The sequence below is a fragment of the Pteropus alecto genome, unplaced genomic scaffold (genome assembly GCF_000325575.1).
Source record: "Pteropus alecto unplaced genomic scaffold, ASM32557v1 scaffold72, whole genome shotgun sequence".
Lineage (NCBI taxonomy): Eukaryota > Metazoa > Chordata > Mammalia > Chiroptera > Pteropodidae > Pteropus > Pteropus alecto.
The window spans coordinates 21,794,696-21,806,757 of NW_006436811.1; the positions used below are offsets into that span (position 1 = coordinate 21,794,696).

At 37.3% G+C, this 12,062-nt stretch overlaps 1 protein-coding gene and 1 pseudogene across 1 annotated transcript in view; both read left to right on the forward strand.

Moving 5' to 3' along the window:
- Positions 1 to 12,062, forward strand: part of GPC6 (glypican 6) — a 982,218-nt gene that overhangs the window by 755,623 nt on the left and 214,533 nt on the right. The window lies entirely within an intron of this gene.
- Positions 7,385 to 7,503, forward strand: LOC112481421 (annotated as a pseudogene).

A 12,062-nucleotide genomic window follows, 5' to 3' on the forward strand; every position in this document is an offset into this window, starting at 1 on the left:
ATTTTGAAGCCTGTCAGTTAAGAGTCAGATTATATCCTCAGGAAAATAAATTAGCGATAAATCATCCACATCTTATCTTAAGTAGGAATATCAGCAGTCATGTAGCCCAACTACTTTATTTGTTTGAGAATTAAGGACCAAAGAGATTAATTGATTTACCTAGGGTCTCTTTCATATAGTTTCATTAAAAGAGTAAGCTTTGTATATGTGAGAAGTTATAGCCTGATGGTTCTACACTAGGTAACTTATTAACTAAGCAAACTCATGATTTGTTTCCAATAATCTGTGGACTTTTCCAAGTATGAGGGAATTTAAAGATGATTGAGCCCTATTCTCTAGGAGATAATTAAACGAGGCACATTTATAAATAAGTAAGTGTGTGTGTGTGTGTGTGTGTGTATGTATATATATATATTTCTAAAGAAAAGAATATGTTCTATGGTTGATATATAATCAAAGGGCTGAATGAACATGAGGAATGAAGCAACCAAACCAGAGGTTTAGGGAGAGAAAATATTAAGCTGAAACTTGACAGCTGATAGGAAGATCAAATAGACTTTCGGTCAGTAGACATTAACCAAAGAAGTCTGAGAAACCAAGATTTTAGTTATAGCCAAATTAAATGATTATAAAAGGATCAGAAGAAATCATTTAAATGAGCAACTAGCAAATATCATTCATTCGAAACCACGTAAACGTATGCAAGGGTGCATGTTTCTGCTAGTTCTACTTTGTAGAAGCTCACAGCACAACTCACAATTATGTCACAATTTGCCCTCATCAAGTCTTGTGAGTTCCTTGAAAGTAGAGTCTGCACATTAACCACCTTGATATTCTGAACACTCAGCAGAGTGCCTGGCACGTTGTAGACATGAAATAAATATTTTCTTGAATTGACTTACATCCACCACCAGTACATTAAAAACAGAAAATAAAAGATAAAAACAAGCTGTGTGATTTCCTCTAGACACAGTTGCAATTTACTGTCTAAGACAGTCTCACCAATCAAACATTTATCTCCAGTCCTTGAGAGGATAATTTTCCTTCAACAATTATTATTAATACCTTTTACCAACTCGGGACCATAGCAAAATTGAACTTATGAAAAATGCCTGTCTTTTTTCATCCTTGGAGTAATTATACCTTTCAAAACACTATCTTTTTCAGGTTTCCAGATGACAGTGTTTTTCAAATCTCAGAGTGCAAAAGCTGAATCATTTTATCAATAATGTGCAAGATAGAGACATGTCCAAGGTTACTCAAGCAGGGTCATAAATCAACTCCTTGATGATATGTCTCCCAAGATTAAAAAAGAGAGATCATATAACATTTTGTAGATGGAAAGTCCCATACTGGTTGTCATACATTAAAAATGATACAGAAATGCACTTGCATAGAAATATAGTAGTTATATTATCAACCAGCTCCAAAACCATTTAGATAATTTGAGTATAAAATGAGTTTTTAATAATTATTTTAACATTACAATTTGGCAAAACACATTTCTGTTTTCTTTGCCAAATGAAGAAATAGAAAATATAGAAAAGCAATAAAATACTGCGAGTGATAATATTTTTCTTTTTTTCCTTGAAGTCTGCTTAAGAAAAATTATTTTATTGTTATTAAAGGCAAGTTTTTACTCTAGATATCCTAAAATCAGTGTATGCTTTGAAAGTACATATTGATAAATTTAGATACTACTAAATTTAAAGCATGAAATGGCCGCATAACTCTGACTAAAATAAAGTAGAAAATTGAAGTGATTATAAAGATATTTTGCAAGTAAAAAATAATTTTTCCTGTATTTTATTCTTAAATCCTTCACTACCCCTACCCCTGATTCTGGCTTCTCCAACTCAATTCTCCTAATTTTTAAAAATTGTTTTTGCATAGAAAGATATTACAACTATTTTGCTATCATTTCTGTTAGATCCATGTACAAGTACTCCCAAAGCCTTGCTTAATTACTTCAACTCAGCATCATCATTTAAAAACGCTTGGCTTTATGGCCTGGGCCAAACTCCAGGACTACCAGTCACTAGCTGAGTGAGGCTGGGCAAGTGATTTCAATGCTTAAGCTTCAATTTTTACCATAAATGAAGTAAGATTGTAGGATTATCTTGAGTGTTAAGCAAGAAGAAACTTATACTGTACTTACTAAACTTCCAATAAAGGTGAGATTTTATTATTATCAGGGTTACACAATAATGCCTGTGCTGTCTTATTTGATATAAACAGTATGGCTCTCTTAACTGACACTGCACTGAGAATCAAATAAGCTTTGCTGGTTCCCAGCTCTGTGACCCTGGGCAAGTCATTTATTTTAGCACTACAGTTGTCTCATCAGTAAACTGAGAGCTGTAATTGAGATAACCTCAAAGGTCCCTTTTAGCTCTAAACTCTTTGTTCTGAATAAATTTCATGCTCTACATTTTTACTCATAACATTCTAGTGGATCACTGAAATTGTATGCATTTATTATAAAAATAAGCCAAAAAAAAAAAAAAAAATAGTAGACCCATGAAACCTGGTCATGTGGTTAGAGCCAAAGAGAATCCAATTTGATATAAAGTCATTTTACTCAAGTGCTGTGTGGCAGGGATTCTGCTGAGTAGGGTATTTGAATGGAGCACCTTGAGACCAATGTCACAGAAAATATTCCTGCAAATAATTAATCATGTGTGTATGTATATTGCCAGCTGCCCTGCTGGAGCCCAGTAATCTCTCAGAGCGAATTAGTGGTCTTTACCCAGGTGCCCGACCATTCCAATACTTTTCTCAATGATCATTATCCTGAAATAAATCCAAATTAAATTTTATGAACCAGGATTGAAATTATGTGCATTCAGTATTGAACCTTCTAATAGCAGTTATTTTTATTGAGGTATTAAAGCAATTGGCTTGAGTCATCTTGGAAATACTGCCTTCATATTTCAAATATGGTTAGGAGGCTGTCAGTGCATATTACCATGGTCTGGAGATATTTGCTTATTAAATGATTTTTACCAAGAAAAACCATTACAGGAAACATCTTGTTTACAAGGGTGTCCTGGGGATAGCAAATAGAAAGCAACATGTTACATTGAATTATAGAAATAAAATAAGCTGATTCAGCTAATAGATTTAATAGAACTATGAGACATTATTTTGCAAGTCAAAGACAAGTGCAATTTAATTTAACTGACCAATTTTTACTGTAGGATGTAAACATTAGGTAAAAATATTCACTTGAAACGATAGTGGCCATTGAGTGTTATTTCAATGCTATAGTTTAGGCCCCTATACTCAATGATTCTTCAAAAGCTATTTTATTTGCCTCACCCACACAGAAAGAAAATGAAGTAGAAACAATACGTATGTTTGATACAGTGGGAAGAATAGAGGAGAGATTAAGGGAACAGGCATTGAGTGAGAGAGTTTGGGGTTCACCCCTTGGATATGTGAACATTGGTAGAGGTTTAACCTGTTGGAGTCTCAATGACCTCACCTGTAAAATAAACACAATGATATAGCTGAGGTTATTGCAGAGTCAAATATGATGACATATAAGTAAAATTTAGCAGGATGCTAAACTCAGAAAGTATTGAGTAGATGGAAATGGCACTACTGATACCACTATTCAACCTCAGCTTGCAGATCCTAGGAGGGTGGACCAACAAGATGCACCGTCGTTTTCATGGTCTATTTCATCCTTGTCTGATCTCACAATAGATTGTAATGTTTGATGGCAGCAGAGATGGTATTGTAAATATCTTTACCATCTTTGAGTGCTTCCCCCACTGCATAGTGTCGAACTCAAAACATATGAATACATGAATGAAAGGGGAAAAAATGAATGAACAAAAGGAACCTGAAAGTCCCCCAAGAGGGCCCAATGGAGACAGTATCTATGAAATAGGCATCTGAGGATGCTAAGATGAATGGCCTGCGTGTCCCAGGAAAAGCTGTAAGAGAGGTTATTACTGGCAGTAGGAAAAGTTGTACTAATGGCAAAAAGGACAAAACTTGGTCAAGACATCCTCTCAGTAGACTATATTCACATGGCTCCCTCATTGCACTATTGGAGAATGACTTATTAAGACAGTGTAAAATCTTGTGGTTCAAGCTTTGAATAGCACTGAACATTCATTTAGAATTCAGAGTAAGGGTCAGAATACCATGAGCAAACTAACACACTTGCATTTGTGATGTTCTGCTGAGGAGACGAAGCATGTGTCTAAACCCCAATTCCTACTCAGAATTCTAAAGACAAATGTTCAGTTGAAAGCTCTTAGATTCTTTGACCCACCAGAGAAAAGATAACCAGAAAGGTTAACATGTCACAGTTGGCCAGCTTGCAGAAGTGGTCACTCTCTCCCAGTATACTTTGTACCATTGACTGTGGCACTCCACACCTTCTGTCTCCTCCGAGAATTTCCAGACTAAAATCTCTGAGACTAGAGAGCTTTCTAAGTGTCACATCATCCAGCATGCTGCCCTGTACCCAATATTCACGCAAAAATGAGGTAGTTTAGAGCAACAGAAAGCAAGTAGAGATCAAAGTTCCAGATACTTGATCGCAACCCCTTTCCTAATAATTTTTCTGTAGCTTTCTCTTCATCACAGAAAACAGTGCCACCAGCCTCCATGTAGCTCAGATAGTAAAGGAGGATACATCACTCAGGTGCCCTTCTCCTTCATTCCACTAATCCAGCCAATCACCTCCAATCCATCACATTCTCTTAGCAGCTCTGGAACTGATCCACTTAATTCCCTAGGCCATTTGCCTATTTCATACCACCATCATTTCTTGCCTCCATTACTGCAGCAGCCTCCTGACTGGCTCCTCCCTCTCTAGCCCACACTCCGATTTACAGCCAGCACCATAAATTGCTACCTCAGCTCTGACCATCTCACTCCCTTTAGTTCTCTGTGACATCTAAACTTTTCAGTATGTCTTACAAGTTTCTTCTTGTTCTGGCTCCTGAACCTCTTTCTAGCTTCATTTCTCACCTTGACCTCTTTCCTCAGACATATTGAGATAGTTAAGACTATTCTTTGAATGCAATATATTCTTTCCAGTTGGGGTCTTTTGTCCTCTCCGCCTGGAACATTTTTCCCTCTGTGATCTCTGTTCCCTCCCTCCTCTTTTTTTTTCACTTCATCAGGAAGCATTCTTTGTCATCCCCACTCCCAAGGCTAGTACTGCTGCATTCAGTATCACAGCCTTCAGAGACCACCATGGATCAGGGATTTTATTTTTCTCTAGACAAACGTCTAAGTTGAAACACAAAGAGTGAGTGGGATCCAATGAAGCAGATTGAGAGAGATGAGTTAGATACTTGCAAAAAATTTGGTGAGTGAGTGAGTGAATGAAAACAGTTTTAACAAGAATCTTCTGTAAAACATGTCACTGAAACCCGTGTTTTGTTGGACACTATTCATTCTACAGGTATATGGTAAAATATCCAAGTATGCATTTTTCCCCTATTTTGCTCCCTTTCCAGAAAGCTCAGAGCATTTTAAAATATATTATGATAGTTCATTTCATAGCGCAAGGAACTAAAACTACCCGGCCTCATAGATAGGGCCACATCAAGAGAAGTGAAATAGAGGCAGGGTTGAAATCAAAGCTTACTGGATGGTCTAATGCTGGCTCTTACACCTAGAAAATCTTTGTGAAAATGAATTATATCAGGAAATGAGGGCATTTAAGGAAAGAAGGCTCCAACATCAACGACAACAAATGTATATATATAAAATATATACTTTTATATTTTATATATATAAATACACATATATGTATGTGTGTGTATGTATATATATGTATGTGTGCATATATATACAATATGAATATACATACATACACACACACACACATACATCAGGAACTGAAAGAATTGAATGAGCTGTTCTCTGTTAAAACTATATTTTTATCATAGCTGGAAAAGATCTGTTATAAACTGAACAATAGAGAAAATGTTAAAACCTTTTATATCTGTTCCCCTTGACGCCTCATTGAAAGCTATCCTATTATGTTTTTTTCTAATCTTGTGGCTTCTCTTATAACTGAGCAGGATGCTACAGAAGCTGACAGCTAAAGGGCCCCGGTGAACGAGAATGCTTTTGCACACGATAAATATAAATGGTTACTTGCATTTGATAGTGTTTTCTTTTGGCATTTGAAAAGCCAAAACGAGAGAGAAGGAGCCACTAAGCCGGGCAAGTCGTGAGATTGCAGATTACTAGGATGAGCTGGGAGCCTTATTATGGCAGAGATGTCTTTATCGCAGCCAGTGTTTCACATGTAGGCAAACAGACTAGAGCGCCTTTGTGACATTTCCAGAGCCTCCCTTTAAAAGGACATCTACCAGAGAACCCAATCACAAAATAATAACTGTAGTGTCATATAATAGTATATACATTATGGATATGCACACAAAGAAGAAAAAGGTCTGTTATCTCTAGTTCGGGGTAAGTTACATAAAGTCTAGTGGAAATAAAAATATCAGATAAATTGTATGACATAATTCATTTGTGCTAGACGTCCCTCTCTTCCTCTTTCTCTCTTTTATTTCTTTATCCTTTCACTGATTCTCTTTTTGTCTTCATTCAGTAGAAGAAGATGGGCACTGAACAGAGGATCTGCAGGGGCTTGATTTGAATTCAGAAACTGGGGTGACCCAAGGCTTATGATCTGCCAAATGGACCTTAATAATGCAGGCCTTGGTACTTCGAATACCCCCTGAGCTTTAGGCAGAATTACAATCTTAGTCTCCCAACCTGTAAATAGAAAGTTATTCTTCGTTCATTCATTCATCAAACAAATAGTTTTGAAGGCTTAGTACATGACAGATATGGTGCTAGCTGGATTTTTAATGATAAAAAAAAAAATTAGAGCTACTTCAGTGGTAAATAAATAAGATAAATAAATAAAATAGGAAGAGCATTGCCAAGAAGAAGTTAAAGGGGAAAAAATCTACAAAGCATCAAAAGCATTGCTTGCTTTATGGTTGGCATTTAAAGACATATTGCTACATCCTTGGGTCCGCTTTTCTTTCCAAATGATCCTATTCTCCTATGAAAATTACAACCTTTATCCCTTCAGTGTTGCGATTCTCATTAAGGTATTAATCTGACTATCTAATTAAACAACAGAAATTCACCCTTAGGGGAATTTATGTTCCTCCCTAAAAACTTACTATTTTAAAACTGGAGCTGTTTAACTTGAAAGTCAAATCAAGGCAACCAATAATACTAAGCATCTACTATACTTTAAGTCATGTGGGAGTTACCCATTTTCAGGGTTCTGAAATCTATATGATTTGTGATTTTTACAACATATCAACATATTAACATATCAATATATTAACAATTAAAGAGCTACATTTAAAAAGCAACAAAAGTCTATAGCTATGCCACCTCGAACAAGCCTAATCCCATCTGATCTTAGAAGCTAAGGAAGGTTGGACCTGGTCAGTACTTGGATGGGAGACCACCTAGGAGGACCAAGTGCTATAGGCATAAAAAATAAAAAAATAAGGGATTGTAAACTTTCAAGGTCCTTACAATCTGTGAGGTCAACCAAGGGTTGGCTTGCCTTAAAAAAAAAAAAAAAGCAACAAAAGTTTTAAGTGATTGACATTAGAAGGGATTTTCCAAGACCCTATGCAATTTCAAATGAATTATGTGTTGTGCAATCATAAGTGGAATAGAGCTCAGAGAATGGAGGAATCATTTTCTCAGTGGAAAATATGAGAGGCAAAGTAGAGCTTAATGAACATTGCCACCCGAGCAATCCACTCAGCAGTGATTGCCTTCATTTCCCCTTCATTAATATTCTAGCACAGCTTCTCAAGAAAGCCAGATTCCATTCACTAATTCTGTCCTCACCTTGTAAATAGTTCAACATCCTTTGCTTAGTAAAACAAAGATTATCATTATTATCAATGAAAGCAAACATTGCAAAGGCCAAAACCTAGTTTACTCTCAGAAAACAAGTGAATTATGAATTTGTGAATTTAGAGAGACTCTTGTATATAAACACAAAGTATGATAAACAACACCAACTCTTTATAAAGCACATGGACATGTCATAACTTAGTCTATTCTATCAACAACTCCAAATGGGAAAAGATGAAGAAGAGGGACTTTCCCAAGATTACTGGTGGATGTGGAATCACTCCAAAGCTCGTGTCCTATCTACCATTTAAAAATATCAGGTAGTAGGGAAAAAAAAAAATCCATGTTATTTCTTTAAAACTAGTGGTTGCACAGAAGAATAATATGTAATAGCAAAAGAATCAAATGTAGACTAGATCCTTGCTACTCAAAATGTGGCCCACAGACCAGCAGCATTGACATTGCCCAGGAGCTTATGATTAAAGCAAAGACTTGGCATCACCTGAAATTTCCAGTATCAGAAACAACAGTTTAACAGGATCTTCATTTGATTCTTACGTACATGAAGTATGAGAGGCACTAGTCTAGGAAGTCTCCAAATCTCTAAATTGTACAAAATATAACTCATATACAGATTAATTAATATATTAAAAAGCACTTTTTATATATAAAGCACTATAGAAATGTAAGGCTTTATAAAAATAATTGCTCTCATTTATACTAACTCGACCATTTATATTATCATTTTGTCCTCCAGTTGCATATAAATTACACACATAGCTGAAGCTTTCAGGATTTTAAAGGTAATCATATTAGATTCGGTTCAGATGTAATACCCTAGATGAGATAATATGTTTATATTGAGGTGCCAGTTTAACAAATATCCCATAACGCAGATTGTAATTAACTAATTATAGAAGGATTTCTTAATTTTGACTTTTTTTTTCCCCTCACAGCCAATCTGCTCTCAAGGATTGTTTTAAATAGCATTGTTTGTAGGCCAGTAAGAAGGGTCAATTTAAAAATATTGTAACCCATTATAATATGCTTTTTAAAATTACAGATACTCACCCATGTTTATACATTTTCCCCTCATACTTATATAGCAACAAGTTAGATAATGAAGATCTGAAACATAAACATCACAGAAGTTCATAAGGGGCTGCATGGAGACCCAAAGTCTAGTGTGCCGGCTCTTCTCCTTGGGCGCTAGCTGGGGGAACTCATACCATGATTGTGATAGAATTTGAAATGGCATTCCTTGGTATTTTCGTAGAGAGGAAGGCCAGAGGCCACGGAATCAAACTACCTTGAAGTCTCAGCTTTGATCATTTTAGACTTGAGCCCTGGTATAGATCATTTGCTTTCCCCAACCTTAGTTTTGCAATCTGAAAAATGGGCACCAGAAACAATGGTAAGAAGAAGATATAGCGGGGAGTTTTATACTTTGCTTTTTAAGATGTTCTGCAGAGGCTTTTATTTCTGAGGTTTTACAGATCATATCTGCGTCGAGACCCAAATCCGAATCATTTTCCCATTGTTTTAAGGTATTTATCCTCTATGCCCTACATCATTTTATTCTCTGAGCTCTCTGCAGATATTTTATAAAGTACACCAAGAAGTGCTTAGTATTCTATCTCTCTTTTCTTCTTCCTAGCCCTCTCTGTGGACCTTCTGTCCCTTCCTCTCCCTTGAGTGCTGATGTCCCTTAGGTTTGCATTGGTCCTTTAGCCCAGTTCCCAGGCTGTTCCCCTCTAAAAACTGAAGATTCCCACTCTGCATCTGCCATTCACACTTCTCCTCTGAGTGCCTCTCCCTAAATTCACCTCCCTAATAAACGTTTCCATGGAAGCCCCTTAGTTACCCCAAAGCAAGTCCAAAACTCAACTCACTCTTGCATCTCACAGCCCTGCTCCTCCTCTTCCTTATCTCTGTTAAAGAAGATAAGATTCCCTGTTAGTGGCCCCACCGTCCTCCTAATGGCTCAAGCCAGAAATCTAGTTACCATCTGGCTTCTTTTCCCCTTACCTCTTAATACTACAGAGCCAGACAAGCCGTAGATTCTACCACTTAGCTATCCCCATTGTCTATACCTTTTCCACTGCTTTCATTGAGGCTATCATTGATTCTCACAGGCATACTAATGCCTTTCTCTTTGTCTCCAGACTTGCCTCCCCCTAAAACTTCAAAGAGCCTAAAGCTAACATTCAAACTTTATCAAATGCAGATTACAGACCCAAAGAGTTTAATTTAGTGCAGGCTGTTGGGGTGACTTTGCCTTTAACGAATACCTCCAGAGACACCAGTGCATGTCAGACCTGGAAAACTAATCTAAACCATTCTCTACTGAGAACGGGTGATCGATCATGTCACCTCCTTGCTGTTTTAAACTGGTAACTCCCCTTCATTTTTAGGATAAAGTCCAGAGTTCTTAACATACACATTTGCCTCCCGTTCTAGCCTTTTCTTCGCCACACCCATAACCCATACATGCAATCTAAGAGAGTATCATTTGCAAGAGAATCTCTGAACCCAGAAGAGTGAAAGAAAAAAGAAAACGGGCCAATTGTTTGCTGGAAACACGGTTAGCCTTAGCTCATTTGATCTCCACAGGTGTTGCCATCACCATTTAAAGGATGAGAATTTATAAGCCTTAAGAAGTGGAGTAGCATGTCTCTGCCACATGGGCAGTGACGGAGTGGGAATAAATCCCAGGCAATCAAACATCAAGGCATCTTTGACTTTTTCACATTTCTGCCATGAGATATATTTCAGAAAAATGGGTGAGGCCAAACTACATACTATGCCAGTTATGGCCAAATAAAACAGGATAACCCTAAGTAAGACAGGGAGAAACATGGCAAGTTCTAACATTGCTGTGGACTGCTGAGAAGCCAGAGAACAGATCAAGGAAATAACAGCCACAATGCAAGGATACTTTTTGAGCAGATACTTCAGGAAGATCATGAACATGAGAGAACAAGATATAGATCTATATGGATGTGGCTATAGATATAGATATATAAAGAAACAGATACTGCAGATGCTGAATATATGATCCAATGGGTACACCTACAGAGCAGCTACAGCAATAGCAGTTCTGTGGTGTCTACCCAGCCACACCCAGGTCTGGAATGTGATAGTCTTAATGGTCACAACTCAACGACGAAAGTTCAGGCATCTTCTCAGTTGCTACAAAGTCTTTCACTTTGTCAGGCTGTTCGAATCATATTCACTCCAAGACAGATAGGACAAGGCTCCCTGTCAAAGCCAAGTAATTTGACTAAAGCACTGTGTACGCCTATTTATATTCAGACCCATGCCCAGAAGCTCCCAGAGGTGTGATGAAGTGTTGCTTCTCAAATGGACATAAAATATACATGATTCTCATATCAGCTACTGCATATTTTTCTGGTGACATCACCAGATTGATAGCCATGGGTCCAAGTAATTAGGAGAGCACTGGGGAAAGAGAATATGGTTAACATTTCATATCCTGAGATTAGTAAGATCCTTTCCAAACCTTAATTAAATCAGTTTGATTCCATTCAAATTTTAAAACCCGCCTACCCTGATTGCCTACTATGTGCAAGAATCTGTCCTAAAAGCAGTGGGGCAGACATGATATGAGGTGGTCAGAAAGACCAAAAAGTACAGTGATTAAACAAACAATAAAAGATTCTCAGGCCAGACCCCTGGGTTTGAATCTCAGTTCTGTCCCTGTCTAGATATGTGGACGTTGAGTAAGGTTATTTCACTTTCCTGGCCTTAGCTTTTTCATCTATAAAATGGGAATTTGTCCCTTCTTCATAGGGCTATCTAAAGAATTAAATAAGTTACTGTAATTACAATATTAGTCCTCAAGGCAATTATTGTCTAATGAGAAATATAGCTCAAGGGAAGGTAAAATGAACCATGGCTTTGGGAACCTGGATTAAAAAAGAGAAAACCTGGAACTGGGAGCTGAATCAGAGAAGGCAGAGGCCCAGGTGGGCTCTAACAGCTAGAGAGTGGAGGGTGGAAAGAGTCGTGGGAGGGGATGCATAGAATAGGAGAAGTAAAGGCCCAGGGTATGTTCTTACAATGGTGGACAACTGAGAACAGCAGGAGCAGAGAGGGGTAAAGGAAATAACCCAGGCTTGGAATCAGTTGAAGCCCCATTGTGGAGGTTTGGATGCCTT